Genomic DNA, 12,290 nt, shown 5'->3' with positions numbered 1-12,290 from the left:
CTTGAATTTATGAAGATGTTCTTAGGTGTTTATAAAAGACAAACACAAATGGGGAGAGAGAGAGAGAGAGAGAGAGAGAGAGAGAGATAGTTGGGCCCTATATTTTTAATTAATATAACTTTAATTTAAATAAAAAACCATAAATAGTGTATAAAAGGGTATTTTAGTCTTTTCTATTTTTCGAATGACCAAAATCAAAACAAACATGGTCAAAATGGACATCAATCCAAAAAAATTGGGATTTGGACTAAAACTCAAAAAAAAAAAAAAAAATAAAATAAAATAAAAATAAAAATAAAAAAATACCATATAAACCATTTTTACAGTTTTGTCTAAAAAGAACATCAATGACAATACTAAAAGAACCATCATATGCTCGAATCAAAAAACCCAAAATCCTACTTAAAAAGCTATGAATATAAAAATTAAATCCCAAGCTCAAATACAAAAACCTTATCGATGTGCGCTGAAATCAAACTCTTAAATTAATGTTAAATCACAAACTCAAAACATTATTGTTAATGTTAAATCACAAACTCAAAACATTATTGATTTTAATTTCAGAGCCTAACATATATTGATTTAAAAAAAAACAACATATTTCAAAAACCATAGAAGAAAAGCATTAATGATTTCAAACCAAAGTAAATAAAAATGTAACCGAGGAGGATGGAGTTGGATGACAACAAAGAGGATCTGAAAATCGATTTTAGGGGTCGTGGATTTGGTGGTGGTCACTAGAGTAGGGGTGTTGATCGGGTAAAATTTTCGGGTTTCGCGTAGAACGTGTCGGGTGGTTCGGGTATTCCATTAAAATAATAATACCACATACCAGACCTATATTGTAATTCGGATTCTCAGGTTTCGAGTATTTGAGTTTTAGGTCGGGTCGGGTATTTTTCGGGTATACCCGAAAGTTACTTAAGTGTCCCTTATTGATTTATTTATTTTATTTTATTTTATTATTATTATTATTATTATTATTATTATTATTATTATTTGCATTTGGGTTGGTTTAGTTTTTAATCCATTTTTGAAAGATTTTATGTATTTTTTGGATTGGGTTTCGTTAAAATTTTGGACGGGAAAAGTTTCTTATTAGGGTGTTTCTTTCTTGTATTTTTTCGAGTAAATTACACGTATGGTCCCTATGGTTTGGGGTAATTTGTGTGTTTGGTCTCTAACTTATTTTTTTAACTCGGAAGATCTTTACTATTTTTTTGTTTCATGTTTAGTCCTTACTGTTTGTTTTTGTTACAAATTTGTTCCCTGTCTTACCTAAAAAATACTATTATTTAAATAGGAAAAAATGATGGAGCATGTAAGGTATGGTGAGGACTGTGGGGATGAGGTGTGTTTATTTAAATAAATTAAAAATTCAAGGGAAATATAGTATTTTTTTGGTAAGATAGGGACCATGCGCGTAACAAAAACAAATAGTAGGGACATTCCGAGTTAAAAGAATAAGTTATGGACCAATCGTGCAAATTACCCTAAACCATAAGGACCATTCGTGTAATTTACTAATTTTTTTCTTATTTGTGTCCTCATTTGATGGAATGAAAGACCCCTTAGGGCGCATTTGGTAGGGGGTAGTTAATGCAGGAAAGGAATAAAGCATTCAAATGGAATGGCAAGACGTGTGTTTGGTTGGAGTAAGGAAATGATATCTTCATTCAAAAGGGAATCTCATTCCCCCTAAACACAATGTTTTCATTCAAGGGATTACCCCTAATTTTTTTTTTCATTCCATTCAAGCACTACTACGCATCTTCCCATTTTGCCCCTAGTCTACCCTAATAAATGAAAATGTTATTGCCACTTGTCATTCTCTCATTTAATTGGCCACATGTCATTTTGTCAAAATTTTGAAATATATTTATTTTCCACTTGTCAATTAATTCATTATTCATATTCATTTTCATTATATCATTAATTTAGTTTCCATAAATTAAACATACTATAATAACTATTAATTTCAAATTTGAAATTTGAAATTTGAAATTTCAATTTCAATTTCAAATAAGTTTACACTTTAAACCTTTGTATTTAACATTTTATTATAAAAACTCGTTTAGTACACGGGTCTAACAATTAAACATATAATTTTAATTAATTTATTTTTTGCATGTTTTTTTTTCATAATTTTCACTTATTTCATATTTCAAATTCAAATAAAATTTTCATTTAATCGCTCCTATTTAACATTATGTTTTAATTAACCCGTATAATATACGGGTTTTACAACTAGTATCTATCATGAACGCAGAAAAATCAACTAGATATCAATTGATTTCCCTCCAAATCGGAAACAGATTAGCAACCACAATGTCCAAAATCGCATAAAATCAGCCACGTATGGCAACAGATCGTCTCTATATAGGGCTTCATTAGAACATTCTTAGTACAGGTAATCCCTTTTTTAAGATTTCTTTCAAGTTGATATGAAGTTATACTCATCAAGAAACATCATTTGTGAAGGTTAGCATCTCCCTGCCTTTATTTTTGTCTATCTAATTTCTGAATGTGTTATATTCATTGCGTGTTCTTTTTTTTGTGTGCCAATGATATCATATAATCAGAGCTAGCTTTAAATTACTGTTTGTACACTTCTAATAAAAAAAGTTGAATTTTGTAAAAGGAGGATGAACATATGTTGTGTATATTCCTGTAGATTTGTGGGTTTTCTGTTTAAATGTCGATTTGGTCTTTCATACGCTCCTGTTCACATGATTTCACATTGTCCAATAATTGATATGCATCAGTTTTTAAAGAATAAAATCTTCCATCCAATTTTAAAATTAAAACCGTAGTTTGAAGATAAAAGACGAGTTAGTTCAAATGAGAATAAAAATCAAAATATCCCACACACAAGTCAGAAGACCCAAGCAATTAAGTCAAAATCTGAGATACAAATTAAAGATACCACACCACAAGTAAAAGACACACAAGCCTGTTTCTTTTTTCACTTAACAGGTTACATGCATTAAGCATAAAAGAAGTCAAACATACATCAGTTATCAAATGAGCACCTTATCCATACAACATTTAATTGAAAAGAGAAAGAAAATAGGCCCTAATAAGAACATAATACGAAAATCATATTGTAGAAAGTAGAAAATATAACAGCTGCCAACAAAGATAAACATTGCAAATGGCCTAAATTCACTCGCTTTGGCATGGGTTGCTTAGTCACAAACACAGTTTGTTGTTTGTTGTTTGAGTGCAGGGGTTGTTATGACCCTTGTGTTTTTTTGTATTAAAACATCAGAAACAAGTTTTCTTAATGTTGTAAAAACCTATAACCTCAACTAGCATCAAAAGTCAAATTTGACCTTCTCTAATCTATCACACCCAATCTTTTTCTACAAAAAATAGATAAAAGAAACATAATCTTGTTGAGTACAATGATGAAGGTAGCCTACAGGTCCCGTTAAAAAACTATACATCACTTTCATTGCAACTAATATACAGTAGCATAATCTGATTTTGATTGAAAGCACACCCTTAACTTTCAACAAGAGTGCATCAAGCCACACAACTAAATTTTAAGGCTCATTTGGTTGGGGTAATTAAGACAGGAAAGTAATTTTGTTGCAAGATAAACATTGCAAATGGCCTAAATTCACTCACTTTGGCATACTTAAATGTATTGGATGTTAACAGGCACAATGGTTAGTTTGAAATAAAAAAATCAAAATACAAGTGTAATGGTCTATTGGTCCAATTATTAGTAAATTAGAAAATTTAGAACGCGTGATGTGCATAAACCATTAATAAATTTTATATGATTTTAATATTTCATTATTTTACAAAAATTTACTACTATTAAAGTTATGGCTCGCCTTAAAATGTATAGACAAAAAAGAACATAGAAACATGTTGCATTTAGCACATTGTGGATTGAGATAATCAGTTTGGTAAATTGGTATTTTCAACTAGTGAGTATTATTATTGCCATACATATACAATATTTATGTGTCCAACTAGACATCGCTACAAGATGTTATATCCAGAAAGAAAACAGTATATGTAAAGATTACTATACGAAAGTGATGAGACTTGTACACAACAATTAAGAATGAATAAGGTAAAGTTTGTTAAGCTTTTCCGTATGGTTGAGATTGATGGCAAGTTAAAGGCCTCTAGGTATCTCCAAATTGACAAACAAGTGGCGATATTCTAGTATGTTTTGGCCCACCATGTGAAAAATAGTGTGGCGAAGTTTTAGTTTCGTAGATCAGGAGAGACAATTAGTAAACATTTCAATAATGTACTCAATGTTGTTATTCGGTTGGAAAAATAATTGTTTAAGAAACTCAGGCCTATATCAAAAACTTCAACTGATGAAAGATGGAAATGGTTCACGGTATGTGATTTTGCTAGACTCGAGTGTATACAGATTATTCTTGGTTAGTATTCTAATTCTCATACATATTTAATTTTGGCTATAGGGATGTTTAGGAGCAATAGATGGGACACACATAAGTGTACATGTACCAGAGGCAGACAAACCTAGATACAAAAATCGAAAAAGCGAAATTACAACGAATGTACTTGTTGCTTGCATTCCTGATATGCAATTATGTATTACCAGGTTGGGAAGGATCTTTTGCAGATGGTACTACGTAGTGCAATGCTTAGAGAAAATGGGTTACAAGTTAGTAAAGACAACTATTATCTTGTTGATGCCGGGTACACGAATGGAGAAGGATTCCTCGCACCATTCACAGGTCAAAGATATCATTTGAATACTTGGTTGAATGGTCATCGTCCAGAAAAGGCAGATGAATATTTTAACATGAAGCACTCAGCTGCAAGGAATGTCATATAATGTTGCTTTAGGGTATTAAAAAAAGATAGGCTATACTCAGAAGGCCATCATTTTATCCCATTCGGACACAAAATAAAATTATCCTTGCTTGTTGCCTTCTACATAACTTTATATGAAAGGAATTGCCACATGATCCACTTGACGATGATGACATTATTGACACAAACAACGAAGAGGAGGATACAGATCTTGGATCACAAGTTGAGCACATAAAAACAATTGGAACGTCGAATGAATGGACGACTTTTAGAGAAAACTTGGCTAACTCAATCTAGGCATAACTGATTTCGTATTGTTGCATTAAGTACATTGTGATACATTTTATGGAATTTTAGTAATATTATGTTTTCAGTTATGTTGTGTTTGATAGTGACTTGTTATATATTTAGTTATTGTTTATGTAGTTCTTTATGTATCTTTTTTAATTGTCAAGGTATGGAGTCACAAATTCATGGTGATAGGGGCCCATGAAAAAAATAAAAGGAAGTAGAATGAGATAGAAGACGAGAAACTTGTTGAAGATATGGTTGATATACTCAATACTTTAAATCTGGCAATGGTTTTAAGCCTGGGTTCATTGGTGCGGTGGAAACACGACTTGCAGTCTCACTTCCCAACTTGGGAATAAAAGCAAAACCACATATTGAATCACACATAAAAACTTTGAAGAGCGATTGTCTTTTGTGCATGATATGATGTCATGGAACAACACAAGTGGTTTTGGATGGAATTTGAAAATAAGATGCTTAAAGCTCCTCAATCTGTTTGGCAAGCATATGCTCAGGTAATATTTTTAATTAAATGATCTAAAACTGCTTTTTAAATATTTTTAGCATAATGTATTATTTATTTATTTTTGGATTTTTTTAGGTACATAAGAATGCTGCAAAATAGAGAAGCAAAAAGTTTTCTCATTATTGGGACCTATGTCTTGTATTTGGAAAGGATCGTGCTAATTGAAGATATGCTCAAACATCAACGGATGTTATATCTGAGATACACTGTCGACTACATGCAAAGAACTGGAGATGGGTTAGAGGATATAGATGTTGAAGTTCTACATATGCTCATTCTAAAAAAGATTCAAGTGCACAACGAAAGAGAAAAAAAAAAAGAAATAGTTGGGATCCTTTGATGAATAGCTTGAAAGATTCGGCAAATATAATTTGTTCAAAGATTGATAATGCAACAAGTACCTTCAATGCGGTTTTTGGGATTGAGAGAGATAGAGAAGACCTACGTAAAAAACTTAATTCGGAGATGAAAAAAGTTGTTGGTTTAATTGTCCGTGCTTGTAACAAGGCAGTTCGTATGTTTTCAAAGAATGATGAGTTGATGGTAATCTTCTTTACCGTTGAGGACGAAGACAAATTTGAATGGGTAAAGGACTTGCTTGAAGATGATGTTTGATGTTATTTATATGGGTTTTTATGATATTGCAGTTTTTAAGTTATGAAAATTATGATAATTTTAGTTTGTTCGTGTTGGTTAGACTTTGATATGTTTTTATGAGATAGAGTTTTTTATTATAAATAAAAGTTCTTATTTATATAAACCAAGGTTGTAAAAATCGCTCGACGTTAGCTAGTCGGTGGACTGGGGTTAAGGGATTAATCGGTTAGGCGGAGATTAATCGGGGACCATTAATTTCTAATTTATTAGATTTTAAAAAATTAAATTGGACTAATATCATATAAAAGTTCATAGATACCACTAATATCATAACAAAATAGGTTAATATGATAAATACAACACTACTCATACCTCAAAAAGTTTCTATTGAGATATTCTTCTTCTAAGTGTTAAAATTTCATCAGGTTCTACTGTTTGAGTCATTTTGTATGTATGGATTAATCGTTAGGCGCTCTCTAATTGGCCGAGTAGCACCTAGGGATTAATCGGGACCTATTCAGGATTTTTACAACATTGATATAAACCATTTATAATAGAAACTATAATTTCCAAATAGATAATGTTGAATTTTATTGAATTCTATGAATTTTGTGTTGTAAGAGTATTTTTGTCATTGTAAATTATTTTTATCCCATTAATTTCTCTTTTTTTGTACATACAAAACAACATGGATGAATGAGTCATTCCATGCCATCAAGTAACCAAACATGACAATGGAAGGGTAATGAACCATTCCATTACCGCATCCATTTCATTACTTAGTCAATTCCATTTCATTGTCATCTCATTCCACCCAACCAAACACACACTTAAATTCAAATTTCTTAGACAAAACTTCAAAAATGGTCCCTGTGGTTTTCAAAAATATCAAGTTTAGTCCTTAAGTTCAAAAAACCTCACGGATCGTCCCTGTGGTTTCAAAACTTTTAACATTTGGTCTTTCTGGCTAACTCCGTTACTATTTAGCCGTTAAGTCAGGGGCATTTTTGTCATTTCACTACATAGGGACCATTTATGAGGTTTTTAATTACTTTTTTTTAAATAAATAAATATATAATATTTAATATGCAAGGGGTCCCACCCCATCTCTCTCTCTCTCTCTCTCTCTCTCTCTCTCCTGTTAAGACGCATCACCCCAAACACACTCTATTATTTTTTTGATGGACCCTTGTTTTCCACGAAGCCACAACTCTGGTGAGATAAGCTAACAGTCTTATGGCGAGTTTGGTGATGATCGTAGAGTTTCATCTCATTGGATTTCGGAATATGATCAACCATCTAAGGCAGACGAGGTCGATAATTGGGCAGTGACGAAGAAACCTATGATGCCTACTTATGACGAGATTTCTAGACCTAAAGAGATTTATAATTGGACGGCGAGCAAGGAGCCCATGCCACTCACCAGGTCTTCTAATTCCGGTCCTGGTTTTCGAGATTCCGGTGGTTCTGAAGACGATCGGTTGAAAAGGGGAGTTGTGCCTCGTAATGGTGATCAGGAACGACCAACGGAACGCCGACGTTTGGTGTTAGATCCACCAAAGGGTGAAAGTGCTCCAGTTGAGCCATCGGCGCACACCAATAAACTGAGTCCTTTGGGGGCAGCTAGGCCCAGGGGCTGAGAAAGGTTTGGTTCACAAGAAGGTGGATTTGGAAATTGATGCTAAGAAAAGTAGCAATCAGCCCACGAGTTCACATTCCCGCAACCACATGGATTACAGAAAGATTAATGTAGAGTTGGAGCTTCATCGGCTTGGCAGGTTAGTATTCCTATCTATTATTTTCTATTCTTCTCTTGACACTTGATGAACATCTCTGATCTCTGGCTGTGTGAAATTGGGTATTCCATTCAAGCATCATCATCATCATCATCGAGAAATTGTAGAAACATTGCATATTAATCTTCATACCTGGTCTTTTAGTAACCTTTGGTGTTTCTATTGTGAATACCCATCATCATAATAAATTGTTGAGCCTTTTAATTTTTTGTCAGGTCTGACACAGAAGAAGCGATAAAGAATTTGAAGGAAGAGATAGATTATCTGAAGAGAGAATATAATTCTGGTTCAGATGCAAAAAAACGAATTTAATGGAAATAGAAACCAAAGCAGTAGCAGTTTAAGTGACAGAATACTTAAAAAAGAAAGGAAACTGGAACAACTAAACCATGATCTAGATTACAAAATCTGGTTCGGTCAAAAACCAGTTGAACAAACTGGTTTGGGGTTGATTGATGATTCCAGTAATAGAGATCATTCATGGGTAGGGAAGGGTGATGACAGAGAGACAAAGATGATAAGGGAAAGCCATGAAGAAGATGAAGAAGAGAATGAGGTTGAGGAGGATCGGTGCACATGTGGAGAGAGAGAGAGAGAGAGAGAGAGAGAGAGAGAGAGAAGTGTGGGACCCCTTGTAGAGAGAGAGAAGCGTGGGACCCCTTGCATATTAAATTTATTTATTTATTTAAAAATAATAATTAAAAACCTCATAAATGGTCCCTGTGTAGTGAAATGACAAAAATGCCTCTGACTTAACGGCTAAATGGTAACGGAGTTAGCCGGAAGGACCAAATGTTAAAAGTTTTGAAACCACAGGGACGATCCGTGAGGTTTTTGAACTTAGGGATTAAACTTGATATTTTCGAAAACCACAGGGACCATTTTTGAAGTTTTGTCAATTTCTTAATTTTCATAACTTGTAGATGAAACCTTAAATTGATGAATTTAAACGTTATTTGAATACATTCAAATAACAAAGATTGATGATATTGGTAAAACGAAGGATGAAACCTATGTGTAACCTTTTTTAGTTATTATTGGTTGCTTTGTGATTATATATCGAAGGCGTTAATGGTTTGATGTACTTTTGTGTGAACTTTTATTTCAAGTGAAAAGAGTGTGAGATGATGAACCTCCTATCTAAGGGACACTCATGACTCATGATGCGCCTCCCAATTTTACATATGTTTGTTGACTTTATTTATTATCATCATCAACGATCTCAAACTTAATGTTCACAAAATATTAAAAGGAAGAGAATCATTTCATTGATCCAAATCGAAAAATAATCTAACACACTTAGATTTCTCTTTATACCATTAAATCTTCACTTCAATGATTATATAATCCCAATAAAATGTTCACGTAATATTAAAAGTAAAAGAATCATTCAACAACCCAAATCCAGAAACAACCAACACAGGTTAGTTAGATATCTCTTATACCGAAATCCATTAAAATGTTCACAAAATATATTAAAAAAAATCGGGTATTCGGGTATAACCGATTTTTTTTATGTCTACCCAATATCCAATCTATTTAAATACCGGGTTACCCGATTACCCAAATTTTTGAACACGATACCCGATTAATCCGATCCGATCTACCCAAATTCAAAACGGATCGGATCGAGTAATCAGGTATCGAGTATTTTCAACGGGCATACATTAGAGCATTTAAAATCAAGCATCAATGGAAAAGGGTATCAGTGGTGGTGTAGAAGTTATGATGGTCGCCTTTATCGACGGAAAAACATCGGCAAATCCTTGAAGCCATTTAGTTTGCGGTCGTTTAAGAAAATCTCAACATGGAACCCCTAACCCATTGTGTACTACCCGTCTTCTTCATGTTGGCTGCTTTCATCGGGGAAGTGATTTCCAGCTAGAGAGGTGGACCCACAGGGAATGTTTGAAAAAAGTTATTATAATATTACTTATCAACTAACAATCTTATAAAAATGACTTATTAACGCTTTTGTCAGTTATTTTTATTGAATAACTTTTTTAATTTATAGCGAAAACTTTAATAAGTTGTTTTGTGGTACACCCAAAATAAGATGGCCTATCATAGGGGTTGGGTTGTTGGATGGTACGATGGGACCTACATATTTTAATTAAATAATTTTTCTTTAAGTCTGGTAGGTGTGGGCAACACGTTTTTACATGTTATCATACCAAAAAGTTGCCACATAATCATCCTACTCATAATGGGTGTTATAACACCAAAAGTGTAAATAGGCAACATCTAATAACATGTAATAATACAATTTATTTTTTATTTTATTTTGATGTTTGCAATTCCCATTTTTCTATTTTGTTTTATTTTTTTAATTTATATCATAATAATTTTTTTAAAAACACATAAATTAAATAACACATAATTAAAATAAATACTAATTAAAAACTACATTCCATAGAAATAAAAAAACATAGAAAAACATAACCCACATTCCATACAAAAAAAAACATAAACCGAAAAAAAAAGAAAAAAACTACGAAAAAAAAACGAAAACTAATATTCGTCTAAATATTTTTGCTCAATCTTCGCCTTCAGTTTTCGTAGTGTCTCCAACCGTCTCGGTGGCAAATTATCTTCGTTAGTTTGAAAAATTGCCAAATCTTTCGCGATACGATCGTTCTCGGCTTCATGGCGCAAAAACTCAAAATGTTCCCGTTGCAAATCATATCTTTTACGCGCGATTTCGTTGTGCTCGTCAATTTTTTTTTTCATCTCGCCTTGCTCTCGTCGTCTACTTTCGGCATCATCCGCGTGCCGTTGAGCACGCCTCGCTTTGTCGCGGCCTATTGGTCGTCGAGGCGGAGACATCTCTTCAACGTCGTTCAAGTCGTCCGGTATCTCATCCGTGTCCGCATTGAGATCGATGTTCGTGTGTGCGTCCGAAATATCGACCGAACCCGAGCTGCGCGACCTCTTCGATTGTTGTTCCGTAAATGTGTCTGTTTTATTCCACTTTGGGTCTTCCTTCACAATCTCCCAGATTTTTTCGTGCTAAAAAACGTGAGTAGTTTCCACGTGATATTGCTCCCTCGCCGCTTTAAAAACGTTAAAATCGGTTGTTCCACTTTGCTTGTGCGAAGAAAGTTTGTTGTAGATGGCGTTAAACTTGGTGCACTTCTTGCTAATTTGTGTCCACTTGCTACTCAACATGTCATGGTTGCGGTAGTTTTCATCTTTATTCAAAAGGGCACGAAATTTTCCGATAACGGCTTCCCAAAAAGCAACTCTTCGCATGTCGTTCCCTTGCCTTGGATTTTTTGATGCCTCGCACCAAGCCATCGCCAACGCGTATTCCTCGTCCGCGGTCCACCATGTCGGAGGTTCGTCTTCCGATTGCTCCACCGCAACCGCTTTCCCTTTCTTTCGTCCTCTTCCTTTTTGAGTTGTTTTTTTCCCGCTCCCCCCGCTTGCTTCTTGGGTACAGTTTCTTGGGTGGGTTGTGGTTGTCTGACATTTTGTTGCATTGTGGAAAATTGGTTGAAAATGTTTTGTGGAAGGTTTGTAGTGAAATGTGGTGGGGGTGAGACGGAATTGAAGAAGTTGCCTTGTGTGTTGAGAATGTTAGCACACATTTCGTATTGTGCGAAACCAAGAGCAGGTGTGTTTTTGTTTGGAGGATGAGTATTGGGGTTTTGAATAATAGTTGGGAAAACAATTTCTTATTGAAGCTTTGAGAGTAAAATTTTGGGATGAATATGTATATACTAGGCGAATGCCCGCGCGTTGCGCAGAAACACCTATATAGTTGAAATCTTTACAAATATATGTTTTTTTAATATAATAATAACATTGTACTAAATTGATATAATATATTTATTATTTGGAATTATATGATAATATATACATCTGTTATAACTTCATAATCTTAATCGTTTGAATGATTTCTACCCGCGAATTACACATGAATAAAATTAAATATAATATATGGTTTAATGTTATTTAGATTTGTGGCTATTGTTATTTAATTTTTTAAAATTTATTTGTTTAATATTTTACTTTCTATCATTATAATTATTTAAAACACCAAACATTATTTTTTGATTTTATTGGTAACAGTATAATCCTTTATATAGATTTATTTTTAACTATTTTTATTGTAAGTTATTTTAAGGTACTTATTTGGAAACTTTTAACGATTATAAAAATATCTTTAAGAAATATTTTAGTTTAATTGATATTACAATTTCGTTTTTGTATTTATCACTATAATTTATCACTTTTAACTATTTATAAAATATTCTTCAGTTTTT

General features: G+C 33.2%; 2 pseudogenes; both read left to right on the top strand.

Annotated features, from left to right (window-relative positions):
* The first annotated feature begins 3,836 nt into the window (after nt 1–3,836).
* Nucleotides 3,837–4,482, top strand: LOC145058535 (uncharacterized; annotated as a pseudogene).
* An 875-nt stretch (nt 4,483–5,357) lies between these two features.
* LOC145059164 (uncharacterized) lies at nt 5,358–6,244 on the top strand (annotated as a pseudogene).
* The last annotated feature ends 6,046 nt before the right edge of the window (nt 6,245–12,290 follow it).

The sequence above is a fragment of the Lactuca serriola genome, chromosome 6 (assembly GCF_051521515.1).
Source record: "Lactuca serriola cultivar US96UC23 chromosome 6, Lser_US96UC23_V15, whole genome shotgun sequence".
NCBI classification, from domain to species: Eukaryota; Viridiplantae; Streptophyta; class Magnoliopsida; order Asterales; family Asteraceae; genus Lactuca; species Lactuca serriola.
The sequence above is the reverse complement of the archived record's forward strand: the minus strand, read 5'-3'. Positions and strand labels throughout refer to the sequence as shown.